The sequence below is a fragment of the Diorhabda sublineata genome, chromosome 3 (assembly GCF_026230105.1).
Source record: "Diorhabda sublineata isolate icDioSubl1.1 chromosome 3, icDioSubl1.1, whole genome shotgun sequence".
In the NCBI taxonomy this organism is placed as follows: domain Eukaryota; kingdom Metazoa; phylum Arthropoda; class Insecta; order Coleoptera; family Chrysomelidae; genus Diorhabda; species Diorhabda sublineata.
In genome coordinates, this window is record NC_079476.1 from 39,220,891 (window position 1) to 39,235,760 (window position 14,870).

The following is a 14,870-nucleotide window of genomic DNA, read 5'->3' on the forward strand; positions in this document are numbered from 1 at the left end:
AAACATAACAAATGTTGATGGTTACATCCCGATTTTGTTAGTCTGGTACTGCGCCCTTACTTGTTTTGCCCACACCCACATTTGGATCGAACTATTGCACTTGGGAAGTGTAAAAAGTTGCTAAAACTAGGGCAAAATTAACGCCAAAAAGTGAATTATAGAATACAAAGACATCACATTGAATAATAATGTGTTAGTCCAGTCATTTTAGGTAGATTTAGGAAAGAATTTCGGAAAATCGAGACACCCAGCTATAAAGTCGTTTAAACTTGTTCATTTGACATTAAAAAACTCCTATCAAAACTCACAACTTTAAAAATCGGGGGCCAAAATCAAAAAAATCGCACATTTTTGCAAATAACTCGTTCCCTGTGGTTTTTACGCTGATAGTGTTTAGTATCAATATTATAGAGCATTAAATTCTCTACAACTTTTATTTGCAAAATTTTTCCATGGGGTGAATCGTTTCTGAGATATAGGGCGATTAGAAACCCGTTTGAAATCAACTGGTACTCCCGATCAAAATAATCTCATAAAGTTTATAAATTATTTCTAAATATATATTTATAAATAATGTTCTTTTTTTATCAATAATTACGTTATATTTAAATATTTTTTGCTTAATTATTCATTTCCAATAAAGTATAAATTCACTTAATAGCACGTGTAGTTTCAAAATCGTAGAGAAAAAAATTTTAATCATATAATTCAAATCTTATTTTTAAAGTAATTAATCTTAAATAAATAAAAAATAATAAAAATCAATCTTCTTCTTCTTCATGGTCGTCGTCTTCCCGCTGAACTGGACAGTTTTCTTCTTCAAATGCTTCAGCAACTTCATCCAAATTATTATTATTTTGATTGGGACTACTTACTATTTGATTTCAAACCGCCCTCTATCTCAGAAACGATTCACCGTATGAAAAAATTTTTGAAACAAAAGTTGTAGAAAATTTAATGCTCTACAATATTGATAATAAATACAAATAGCGTAAAATCCATAAGAAACGAGTTATTGGCAAAATTGTGCAAAAAATCGATTTTTTTTACTTTTGACCCCCGATTTTAAATGTTTAAACGATTTTCCTACGTGAAAAATGACTGGACTATGTAGCGAATGTTAGCGAAAGTAAACTGGATACCGTCTTCAATATTTCAACTTCAAATTGCAACCCTAAATGTTTCAATATTTTTTTAACAGGCCATACTGCCTGCTCGCATTAACCTAAATCCACTTTTGTAATTAAAACAGTGTCGCGGAATGTAAATTCAGTTTAAAACACTAACGAGCGATAAATCTTTTTGAAAAACCAAATTACAGAGAATAAAACCACGACCTTGGTATATATTTCATTGGTCCGAATAAGACGAATTTAACCGCAATAAATTACAAATCAATTTCAATTAGAAGAAGTATTTTAATCTTTGTTAAATTTTGCTTAAATATGAGTATAGAAACAATACAAAAAAATAACATTCGTTTCCGAATTAAAAGTAACAACTTACGTAGACCGGGGTCAATAATTTTTGAAACCAAAAAAAATAATACTAGGATGAAACCCATTGGAAAAGAAGAAGATTATGATAAAAATGGAAGGAAAAGTAATTTACGAGCGATCTAAGTTCGGGGAGGGAAAAGGGGGTGAGTTTTTAAAGGTAACAAATAGTTAATCTCGATTTCCGGTAAAACTACAATTCCTATGGAAAAAAGTCGTGTAGCAAAGTTGTAGATAATTAGAAGATCTACAACTTTTGTTTTTACACTTTTTTCACATAACCTCAAAATTAACATGAGAAATTCAAAAAACTAATTTTTTCGTTTGTAATTTTCATCTTTTACAAGAAACATTTTTTTCTCACTAAATTTTGTGAAAAGTTACCTTCTTATAAATCATATACACTGTGCTTTGTTTGATTTGAAATTTTTTTTTAGTTATTTGGACAAGATATCGAAAAGGAACCCTAAATTTCGAACGAAAATTCTACCGTCAAAATTTCCATCCAAAAATTTTACATAATGAAATTTTCGGATGCGAATTTTTTTCTTTTCTTTTGCCTTTACTGAGGAAGTTTACTACGGTGATGGTAACCAACAAAAAGTAGAGATTTCAACGAATAAAAATCTTAACGACTTTTTAAAAAAAGCTGATATTTTACGGGAGAATTTTCGTTCGAAAATTAGGGTGCTTTTACTATATTATGTCAAAATAACGTGAAAAAATAAATTTTTCAATCCAAATGAATTAAATTTTATTTGGGACATAAGAAGATAAGTTTCCATCAAGTTGTGTAAAAAAATTGTTCCTAAAAGACAAAAATTAAAAGCGAAAATCTCAGTTTTTTAAATTTTTTTTCTAAACTTCGAGGTTATGTGAAAAAAATGAAAATACAAAAGTTGTAGACCTTCTAATTACAATTAAATTTTATTTTGGACATAAGAAGATAAGTTTTCATCAAATTTTGTAAAAAAAATTGTTCCTAAAAGACAAAAATTAAAAGCGAAAATCTCAGTTTTTTGAAATTTTTTCCTAAATTTTGAGGTTATGTGAAAAAAGTGAAAATACAAAAGTTGTAGACCTTCTAATAACAATTAAATTTTATTTTGGACATAAGAAGATAAGTTTTCATCAAATTTTGTAAAAAAAATTGTTCCTAAAAGACAAAAATTACAAGCGAAAATCTGTTTTTTGAATTTTTTACCTAAATTTCGAGGTTATGTGAAAATACAAAAGTTGTAGACCTTCTAATTACAATTAAATTTTATTTTGGACATAAGAAGATAAGTTTTCATCAAATTTTGTAAAAAAAATTGTTCCTAAAAGACAAAAATTACAAGCGAAAATCTGTTTTTTGAATTTTTTACCTAAATTTCGAGGTTATGTGAAAATACAAAAGTTGTAGACCTTCTAATTACAATTAAATTTTATTTGGAGCATAAGAAGATAAGTTTTCATCAAATTTTGTAAAAAAAATTGTTCCTAAAAGACAAAAATTACAAGCGAAAATCTGTTTTTGAATTTTTTACCTAAATTTCGAGGTTATGTGAAAATACAAAAGTTGTAGACCTTCTAATTACAATTAAATTTTATTTTGGACATAAGAAGATAAGTTTTCATCAAATTTTGTAAAAAAAATTGTTCCTAAAAGTCAAAAATTACAAGCGAAAATCTGTTTTTTGAATTTTTTACCTAAATTTCGAGGTTATGTGAAAATACAAAAGTTGTAGACCTTCTAATTACAATTAAATTTTATTTGGAGCATAAGAAGATAAGTTTTCATCAAATTTTGTAAAAAAAATTGTTCCTAAAAGACAAAAATTACAAGCGAAAATCTGTTTTTTGAATTTTTTTCCTAAATTTTGAGGTTATGTGGAAAAAGTGAAAATACAAAAGTTGTAGACCTTCTAATTACAATTAAATTTTATTTTGTACATAAGAAGATAAGTTTTCATCAAATTTTGTAAAAAAAATTGTTCCTAAAAGACAAAAATTAAAAGCGAAAATCTGTTTTTTGAATTTTTTACCTAAATTTCGAGGTTATGTGAAAATACAAAAGTTGTAGACCTTCTAATTACAATTAAATTTTATTTGGAGCATAAGAAGATAAGTTTTCATCAAATTTTGTAAAAAAAATTGTTCCTAAAAGACAAAAATTAAAAGCGAAAATCTCAGTTTTTTTAATTTTTTTTCTAAATTTCGAGGTTATGTGAAAAAAGTGAAAATACAAAAGTTGTAGACCTTCTAATTACAATTAAATTTTATTTTGGACATAAGAAGATAAGTTTTCATCAAATTTTGTAAAAAAAATTGTTCCTAAAAGACAAAAATTACAAGCAAAAATCTGTTTTTTGAATTTTTTACCTAAATTTCGAGGTTATGCGAAAAAAGTGAAAATACAAAAGTTGTAGACCTTCTAATTACAATTAAATTTTATTTTGGACATAAGAAGATAAGTTTTCATCAAATTTTGTAAAAAAAATTGTTCCTAAAAGACAAAAATTACAAGCGAAAATCTGTTTTTTGAATTTTTTACCTAAATTTCGAGGTTATGTGAAAATACAAAAGTTGTAGACCTTCTAATTACAATTAAATTTTATTTGGAGCATAAGAAGATAAGTTTTCATCAAATTTTGTAAAAAAAATTGTTCCTAAAAGACAAAAATTACAAGCGAAAATCTGTTTTTGAATTTTTTACCTAAATTTCGAGGTTATGTGAAAATACAAAAGTTGTAGACCTTCTAATTACAATTAAATTTTATTTTGGACATAAGAAGATAAGTTTTCATCAAATTTTGTAAAAAAAATTGTTCCTAAAAGTCAAAAATTACAAGCGAAAATCTGTTTTTTGAATTTTTTACCTAAATTTCGAGGTTATGTGAAAATACAAAAGTTGTAGACCTTCTAATTACAATTAAATTTTATTTGGAGCATAAGAAGATAAGTTTTCATCAAATTTTGTAAAAAAAATTGTTCCTAAAAGACAAAAATTACAAGCGAAAATCTGTTTTTTGAATTTTTTTCCTAAATTTTGAGGTTATGTGGAAAAAGTGAAAATACAAAAGTTGTAGACCTTCTAATTACAATTAAATTTTATTTTGTACATAAGAAGATAAGTTTTCATCAAATTTTGTAAAAAAAATTGTTCCTAAAAGACAAAAATTAAAAGCGAAAATCTGTTTTTTGAATTTTTTACCTAAATTTCGAGGTTATGTGAAAATACAAAAGTTGTAGACCTTCTAATTACAATTAAATTTTATTTGGAGCATAAGAAGATAAGTTTTCATCAAATTTTGTAAAAAAAATTGTTCCTAAAAGACAAAAATTAAAAGCGAAAATCTCAGTTTTTTTAATTTTTTTTCTAAATTTCGAGGTTATGTGAAAAAAGTGAAAATACAAAAGTTGTAGACCTTCTAATTACAATTAAATTTTATTTTGGACATAAGAAGATAAGTTTTCATCAAATTTTGTAAAAAAAATTGTTCCTAAAAGACAAAAATTACAAGCAAAAATCTGTTTTTTGAATTTTTTACCTAAATTTCGAGGTTATGCGAAAAAAGTGAAAATACAAAAGTTGTAGACCTTCTAATTACAATTAAATTTTATTTTGGACATAAGAAGATAAGTTTTCATCAAATTTTGTAAAAAAAATTGTTCCTAAAAGACAAAAATTACAAGCAAAAATCTGTTTTTTGAATTTTTTACCTAAATTTCGAGGTTATGCGAAAAAAGTGAAAATACAAAAGTTGTAGACCTTCTAATTACCTACAACTTTGTTATTTGACTTTTTTCCGTAGGAATTGAAGTTTTACCGAAAATCGAGATAAACTATTTGTTACCTTTAAAAACTCGATTATTTTCCCCGTAAATTATTATTTGTTCTTCCATTTTTAAAACAGTCCCTTCTTTTTACAATAGCTTTCATCCCACTATTATTTTTTTCACACTTTATTATTTTTAAACGCTTTTACCCTGGTCTAACGAATTTATTTCCGCCGAACAGGGGTTCCTTAGAATAATTAATAATCAGGGTTCCACCAAAATGATTAAGATATTATTAGAAAAAAAGTTTGAAGGAATCGGAAATCAATACGAATCACTCTTTTTCCATACCGATGGCTTTCAGATTACATGAGCTGAGGCAATGAGGCAAACGAAGTCTGAGGCTTCTAATATATTTTGTAATCTATGTTCAATCATCAACTATATTTATGGTAAAAGATAAATTAATAGATTTTGAAAGAAAACTCAATTCCTGGATTGCCTGTAGGTAAAAGACAACAGAGAACGTTTTTCCCTTGTATACTTTAACTTTATTACAATCAGTTTCCTTTGGACGGACAACTCAGGATGAAAGTAATTCATTAGATGTAATTTGGGCCCTACTTGTATTCGAGCGAGGTCATAGTTTAAGCTGAATGATTGTTGTTGGTAGTCCGGTTAAGTTGATAGTTCTCCAAAGATTGCAAGGGACAAAAAATCGATTTTTTCCGCGTTAGTCGTGGTCAATTTTTAGAAAAAGTAATAGAGTTGCGATTTTATATGTTTCTTTTTCATAATTTTCTGTATTTTTGTTGTTGTTCGACTGCTTTGTGAAATGGAAAAAAGTTCTTTGTCCAACATACTAGTTTTCATTTTATTGTACCCCAAATTTTTGCCCATAAATAACAGTTCCATCTCTTATAAATACATGCATCGTCTTGATATTTTCCTTAAAAGACTTTCAAAGAATATTTACGGGTGTTTTGAATGTTGATTGATGTTTCTTATCGCGCCCTATTTTCTACACCTTTCCATGATATATCCTGAAAAGGACTACCGTATTTGTCTCATTGTATACAGTGTTAAATATCTCGTTCACTATAGTTTTTTTTATCCGAAACATACAAAGTAGTTTGGAAATATAATGGAGAAACGTTATTTGTATATGAAAATGTCAAAAATGGAATGTTTTCAATTAAATTAATGAAAATTTCAATTTCTTCACGTCAAAATCAATTTTTCTGAGTGTAAGTTGGTTAAACTTTCGATATTATGAGTTTTTTTTCGTAAAAAATTGTTTTTTTTTAATTGGGTGTTTATATTGAAAACATAGGAAAATTTTTTTCTCTTCGATTGACATTAGTCGTGGAAATACAGGATAAGATTTTGGTATAATAGGGGTCCATAGCTTTGGTATTATAGAAATTATCCAAATAAAAAAACTTGTTGAAAAACTGAATCAAAATCAATGGATATTAAAGAAAAATGATGAAACAATAATGAGAAAACAATGGATGTTACAGAAAATTGATGACAAACTAAAAAGGAAACAATGTTATTGAAGAAAATTGATGAGAAACTCACGTCAAATTAGTGGATATTAACGATATTGATGAGAAAAAAGCACAATCAATGGATATTGAGGAAAATGGATAGAAAAATGAATAAAAATCAATGGATATTAAAGAAAAATGATGAAAAACTAAAAAGGAAACAATGTTATTGAAGAAAATTGATGAGAAACTCACGTAAAATTAATGGATATTAACGATATTGATGAGAAAAAAGCACAATCAATGGATATTGAGGAAAATGGATAAAAAACTGAATAAAAATCAATGGATATTAAAGAAAAATGATGAAAAACTAAAAAGGAAACAATGTTATTGAAGAAAATTGATGAGAATCTCACGTAAAATTAGTGGATATTAACGATATTGATGAGAAAAAAGCACAATCAATGGATATTGAGGAAAATGGATAAAAAACTGAATAAAAATCAATGGATATTGAAGAAAAATGATGAAAAACTAAAAAGGAAACAATGTTATTGAAGAAAATTGATGAGAAACTCACGTCAAATTAGTGGATATTAACGATATTGATGAGAAAAAAGCACAATCAATGGATATTGAGGAAAATGGATAGAAAAATGAATAAAAATCAATGGATATTAAAGAAAAATGATGAAAAACTAAAAAGGAAACAATGTTATTGAAAAAAATTGATGAGAAACTCACGTAAAATTAATGGATATTAACGATATTGATGAGAAAAAAGCACAATCAATGGATATTGAGGAAAATGGATAAAAAACTGAATAAAAATCAATGGATATTAAAGAAAAATGATGAAAAACTAAAAAGGAAACAATGTTATTGAAGAAAATTGATGAGAATCTCACGTAAAATTAGTGGATATTAACGATATTGATGAGAAAAAAGCACAATCAATGGATATTGAGGAAAATGGATAAAAAACTGAATAAAAATCAATGGATATTGAAGAAAAATGATGAAAAACTAAAAAGGAAACAATGTTATTGAAGAAAATTGATGAGAAACTCACGTCAAATTAGTGGATATTAACGATATTGATGAGAAAAAAGCACAATCAATGGATATTGAGGAAAATGGATAGAAAAATAAATAAAAATCAATGGATATTAAAGAAAAATGATGAAAAACTAAGAAGGAAACAATGTTATTGAAAAAAAATGATGAGAAACTCACGTAAAATTAATGGATATTAACGATATTGATGAGAAAAAAGCACAATCAATGGATATTGAGGAAAATGGATAAAAAACTGAATAAAAATCAATGAATATTGGAGAAAAATGATGAAAAACTAAAAAGGAAACAATGTTATTGAAGAAAATTGATGAGAAACTCACGTCAAATTAGTGGATATTAACGATATTGATGAGAAAAAAGCACAATCAATGGATATTGAGGAAAATGGATAAAAAACTGAATAAAAATCAATGGATATTGAAGAAAAATGATGAAAAACTAAAAAGGAAACAATGTTATTGAAGAAAATTGATGAGAAACTCACGTCAAATTAGTGGATATTAACGATATTGATGAGAAAAAAGCACAATCAATGGATATTGAGGAAAATGGATAGAAAAATGAATAAAAATCAATGGATATTAAAGAAAAATGATGAAAAACTAAAAAGGAAACAATGTTATTGAAAAAAATTGATGAGAAACTCACGTAAAATTAATGGATATTAACGATATTGATGAGAAAAAAGCACAATCAATGGATATTGAGGAAAATGGATAAAAAACTGAATAAAAATCAATGGATATTAAAGAAAAATGATGAAAAACTAAAAAGGAAACAATGTTATTGAAGAAAATTGATGAGAAACTCACGTAAAATTAGTGGATATTAACGATATTGATGAGAAAAAAGCACAATCAATGGATATTGAGGAAAATGGATAAAAAACTGAATAAAAATCAATGGATATTGAAGAAAAATGATGAAAAACTAAAAAGGAAACAATATTATTGAAGAAAATTGATGAGAAACTCACGTCAAATTAGTGGATATTAACGATATTGATGAGAAAAAAGCACAATCAATGGATATTGAGGAAAATGGATAGAAAAATGAATAAAAATCAATGGATATTAAAGAAAAATGATGAAAAACTAAAAAGGAAACAATGTTATTGAAAAAAATTGATGAGAAACTCACGTAAAATTAGTGGATATTAACGATATTGATGAGAAAAAAGCACAATCAATGGATATTGAGGAAAATGGATAAAAAACTGAATAAAAATCAATGGATATTGAAGAAAAATGATGAAAAACTAAAAAGGAAACAATGTTATTGAAGAAAATTGATGAGAAACTCACGTCAAATTAGTGGATATTAACGATATTGATGAGAAAAAAGCACAATCAATGGATATTGAGGAAAATGGATAGAAAAATGAATAAAAATCAATGGATATTAAAGAAAAATGATGAAAAACTAAAAAGGAAACAATGTTATTGAAAAAAATTGATGAGAAACTCACGTAAAATTAATGGATATTAACGATATTGATGAGAAAAAAGCACAATCAATGGATATTGAGGAAAATGGATAAAAAACTGAATAAAAATCAATGGATATTAAAGAAAAATGATGAAAAACTAAAAAGGAAACAATGTTATTGAAGAAAATTGATGAGAAACTCATGTCAAATTAGTGGATATTAACGATATTGATGAGAAAAAAGCACAATCAATGGATATTGAGGAAAATGGATAGAAAAATGAATAAAAATCAATGGATATTAAAGAAAAATGATGAAAAACTAAAAAGGAAACAATGTTATTGAAGAAAATTGATGAGAAACTCACGTCAAATTAGTGGATATTAACGATATTGATGAGAAAAAAGCACAATCAATGGATATTGAGGAAAATTGATAGAAAAATGAATAAAAATCAATGGATATTAAAGAAAAATGATGAAAAACTAAAAAGGAAACAATGTTATTGAAAAAAATTGATGAGAAACTCACGTAAAATTAATGGATATTAACGATATTGATGAGAAAAAAGCACAATCAATGGATATTGAGGAAAATGGATAAAAAACTGAATAAAAATCAATGGATATTAAAGAAAAATGATGAAAAACTAAAAAGGAAACAATGTTATTGAAGAAAATTGATGAGAAACTCACGTAAAATTAGTGGATATTAACGATATTGATGAGAAAAAAGCACAATCAATGGATATTGAGGAAAATGGATAAAAAACTGAATAAAAATCAATGGATATTGAAGAAAAATGATGAAAAACTAAAAAGGAAACAATGTTATTGAAGAAAATTGATGAGAAACTCACGTCAAATTAGTGGATATTAACGATATTGATGAGAAAAAAGCACAATCAATGGATATTGAGGAAAATGGATAGAAAAATGAATAAAAATCAATGGATATTAAAGAAAAATGATGAAAAACTAAAAAGGAAACAATGTTATTGAAAAAAATTGATGAGAAACTCACGTAAAATTAATGGATATTAACGATATTGATGAGAAAAAAGCACAATCAATGGATATTGAGGAAAATGGATAAAAAACTGAATAAAAATCAATGGATATTAAAGAAAAATGATGAAAAACTAAAAAGGAAACAATGTTATTGAAGAAAATTGATGAGAAACTCATGTCAAATTAGTGGATATTAACGATATTGATGAGAAAAAAGCACAATCAATGGATATTGAGGAAAATGGATAGAAAAATGAATAAAAATCAATGGATATTAAAGAAAAATGATGAAAAACTAAAAAGGAAACAATGTTATTGAAAAAAATTGATGAGAAACTCATGTCAAATTAGTGGATATTAACGATATTGATGAGAAAAAAGCACAATCAATGGATATTGAGGAAAATGGATAGAAAAATGAATAAAAATCAATGGATATTAAAGAAAAATGATGAAAAACTAAAAAGGAAACAATGTTATTGAAGAAAATTGATGAGAAACTCACGTCAAATTAGTGGATATTAACGATATTGATGAGAAAAAAGCACAATCAATGGATATTGAGGAAAATGGATAAAAAACTGAATAAAAATCAATGGATATTAAAGAAAAATGATGAAAAACTAAAAAGGAAACAATGTTATTGAAGAAAATTGATGAGAAACTCACGTCAAATTAGTGGATATTAACGATATTGATGAGAAAAAAGCACAATCAATGGATATTGAGGAAAATGGATAAAAAACTGAATAAAAATCAATGGATATTAAAGAAAAATGATGAAAAACTAAAGAGGAAACAATGTTTTTGAAAAAAATTGATGAGATACTCACGTAAAATTAGTGGATATTAACGATATTGATGAGAAAAAAGCACAATCAATGGATATTGAGGAAAATGGATAAAAAACTGAATCAAAATCAATGGATATTAAAGAAAATTGATAAAAAACTAAAGAGGAAACAATATTATTGAAGAAAATTGATGAGAAACTCACGTAAAATTAGTGGATATTAACGATATTGATGAGAAAAAAGCACAATCAATGGATATTGAGGAAAATGGATAAAAAACTGAATAAAAATCAATGGATATTAAAGAAAAATGATGAAAAACTAAAGAGAAAACATTGTTATTGAAGAAAATTGATGAAAAACTCACGTATAATTAATGGATATTAATGATAAAAAAGTACAATCAATGGATATTGAGGAAAATGGATAAAAAACTGAATCAAAATCAATGGATATTAAAGAAAATTGATGAAAAACTAAAGCAAAGTCAATGGATACCAAAGATATTGTTTTCAAAATAGTATTAACACAAATATCGTGAATGTTTTCATAGCATATTGTGTGTGCCAATAGTAAAAAGGTCGGCGTCTTGTAGACTGGATATTTGTGGTTTTGGAAGATGCTTAATATAAAATTAATCTTGGCAACCATTATCATGTTTAACTCGAAGAGATGCCCTTCATTAATGCACATATAATAATACTTAAAATTGAACATCTAACACTTATTTCACGAAATGGATTATATTTGATGGAATTATTACAACAAATAACTGATTGCTTCGAAGACTATGGTTTTACTGAGAACTAAAACTAAAAACATAACACATCACTTGGTAAATCGTGTGACTAACTAAAAAAATACATTTTTGAACACTTTTTTGAGATTAGCGCATAACCAGTAGTCACTAGGTCCAGGTCTGGACTATATGGTGGATGAGGAAAGAATTCATTCAATTCGGCCATCGGTGCATTGACTTGGTGGAACAGTCATAACCTCCCCATCTGACTGTTGTATTTTTGGACGCTTCGGACGTGGTTCGCCGGCTGCAGTCCACTCAGATGATGATCGTTTCGATTCCGGAGTGAATTGATGAATCCTCTTTGAAAAAACTTTCTCATGGTCAAATTTTTATGCATAGTTATAAACACTGGTGTCTTTACGGCCTCAGCTATCTATCGCAATTTAATATGATCAATTTATGGACTTTTCTGATGTTTTTTGGAGTAATCACCTCAATTGGACGACCAGAACGTTCACCATTCGACGAACCAATAACAACTGGTTCATTTGGATGGAGCAGAGTCCTCAGGAATTGAAATTTCTAAACTTTGAATTTAGAATAGTCAATTTTTGACAAAATTTAGCTCAGAAAAACTATTTTTTCAAATTAAACTAAGTAAAATCCAATTGTGGCCAAAAGAAACGTAATTTTTCCATAAAATTGTACTCAGAAAATGAAATTTTGTTAAATTGAAACTAAAATAGCCAAATTTGACAAACAAAAACTATTTTTGATCAAAATAAACTTTTGGGAACAGGTTTTGTCAAATTTAACTCAGAATTTTCAAAAACTGGAGCTAGAATAAACAAAATTTAGATCAGAAAAACAATCTTTTCGAATTAAACTCTGTGAAATGAATTTTTGACAAAAAAAATTAAGAAAAATCAATTTGTTAGTGAAACATTGTCAGAAATTGTAATTTTGACAAACTGAAATTGAAATATCAAATTTTTGACTAAATTTAACTCAAAAAAACAATTTTGTTTCGAATTAATGTCGGTAAAATCAATTTTTCACCGAATTAAACTTTGAAAACTTATGTTTTTACTAATCTGAAGTAAGAAATTTTAATTTTGATAAATTGAAAATAAAAAATTTAGCACAAAACAACAATTAAAATTAGGGTCGAAAAAATCAATTTTATACGAAAAAAAAACGTAAATTTTTTACCAAATTGAAACTGAAACTTTAATTTTTGACAATTTTACGTTAAAGTAGTTTGAAAAACTAAATTTTTAGTAAAACAACCTCGGAAATTGTAATTTTACCAAATCGTAACAAGAATAGTCAATTTTTTACAAAAAAAACATTTTTTATCAAAGTAAATGCAGTATAAGCAAATTTTGACCAAAACAAACTTTTAAAAAATGATTTGCTTGACTTAGAAAGTGAAATTAAACGTGCAACCAAGGGAATTATTTACTAAAGTACATATTAACTGTAGGTAAAATTAATTTTAGGAATATGATAAACACCGTCAAAATTACGCATTATTAACAAGCCGCATCTAGATTCCTGAGTTTGATGTAGATTAATTTATACCGTCAAACACAGCATTTCAATGTACATAATCAATCACTGAATTTTTATAACAATCCACTGTATACTTTAGGAAATATATTACAAACAACATAAGTTTATATTTCGAAAAATTTAGAGACCTATAACTTTCGAGACTCGCTCCCGATTTTGACATTAATTTCCTGTGTGACATACATTTTCCTCGACATTAGTAATAAAATTTTAGGTCAATTATGAAATGAAATTCGTAAAAAATAATTTACAATTCAATACGACCTAATACGTCATTCCTTGCCACATATATTATCTCCACGTTCCGCTTTTTTTTATCTTTCTAGTGCTTCATTCTAAGAATATGCCAGACATAATATTTCATTCAACAAATTAAGGTCGTGTACTAGTTTTTTTAAAGTAAAAGGACGTTGAGTATAGTATATCAATTTTCTAAGCCCGCCAAACCATCAGCGTTTGTTTATTCCAATCCTTTCTCACATAAATCCTTCATTTCGACTTTACGATATAATCTAATTCGATTAAAATGATGGGGGAATCTGAATTATTTATATTATAAAATGTAATTCTAATTCAAGTTGATGTGGAATTGTCTATAGGTTAATGTCGGAGGTTAAATTATCATGACACACCACGCGATAACGTATTAATTAGTGATGTTAGAATACATCATGAAGACACCACGGATCAACCACATAACAGTAGTAGAAATTGGAATTTTGACTAAATAAACTTTTATATTAGTCAGAAAAACTAATTTTTCACGAAAACATCTCCGTTTCATCAAATTGTACGCAGAAAAATGATTTTTGATCAAAAGAATTTTAAATTTAGGCGGATTATCGTTAGAATATTCAATAGATCTGAGGGAAACAAATTTTGAACTATAACAAACAAAGAAAATCGAATTTGAAACCATAATGAATTTCGAAAAAAAGAATTTTTGATCAAATTAAAAGTAGATTTTGTAATTTTGACGAGATAAACTTGGAATAGGCAATTGCTTTACTCAGAAAAACAAATTTTCCACGAAATCAACTCCATTTCATCAAATTATCCGCAAAAAAATAGTTTTGATCAAAAGAATTTTGAATTCAGTCAAATTATCGTTAGGATAGTCAATAAATCTGATGGAAACAAATTTTGACCAATAATAAAGAAAGAAAATCGAATTTGAAACCATAATGAATTTCGAAAAAAAGAATTTTTGATCAAATTAAAAGTAGATTTTGTAATTTTGACGAAATAAACTTGGAATGGGCAATTGCTTTACTCAGAAAAACTAATTTCCACAAAAACATCTCCGATTGATCAAATTATACGCAGAAAAATGATTTTTGATCGAAAAAATTTCAAATTTGGGCGGATTATCGGTAAAATATTCAATAGATCTCAGGGAAACAAATTTTGAACTATAATAAACAAAGAAAATCGAATTTGAAACCATAATGAATTTCGAAAAAAAGAATTTTTGATCAAATTAAAA

The 14,870-nt window shown here is 26.5% G+C and overlaps 1 protein-coding gene across 1 annotated transcript in view; it reads right to left on the reverse strand.

Annotated features, from left to right (window-relative positions):
* Positions 1–14,870, reverse strand: part of LOC130441003 (uncharacterized) — a 44,118-nt gene that overhangs the window by 16,833 nt on the left and 12,415 nt on the right. The gene's annotated exons all lie outside the window — the stretch shown is intronic.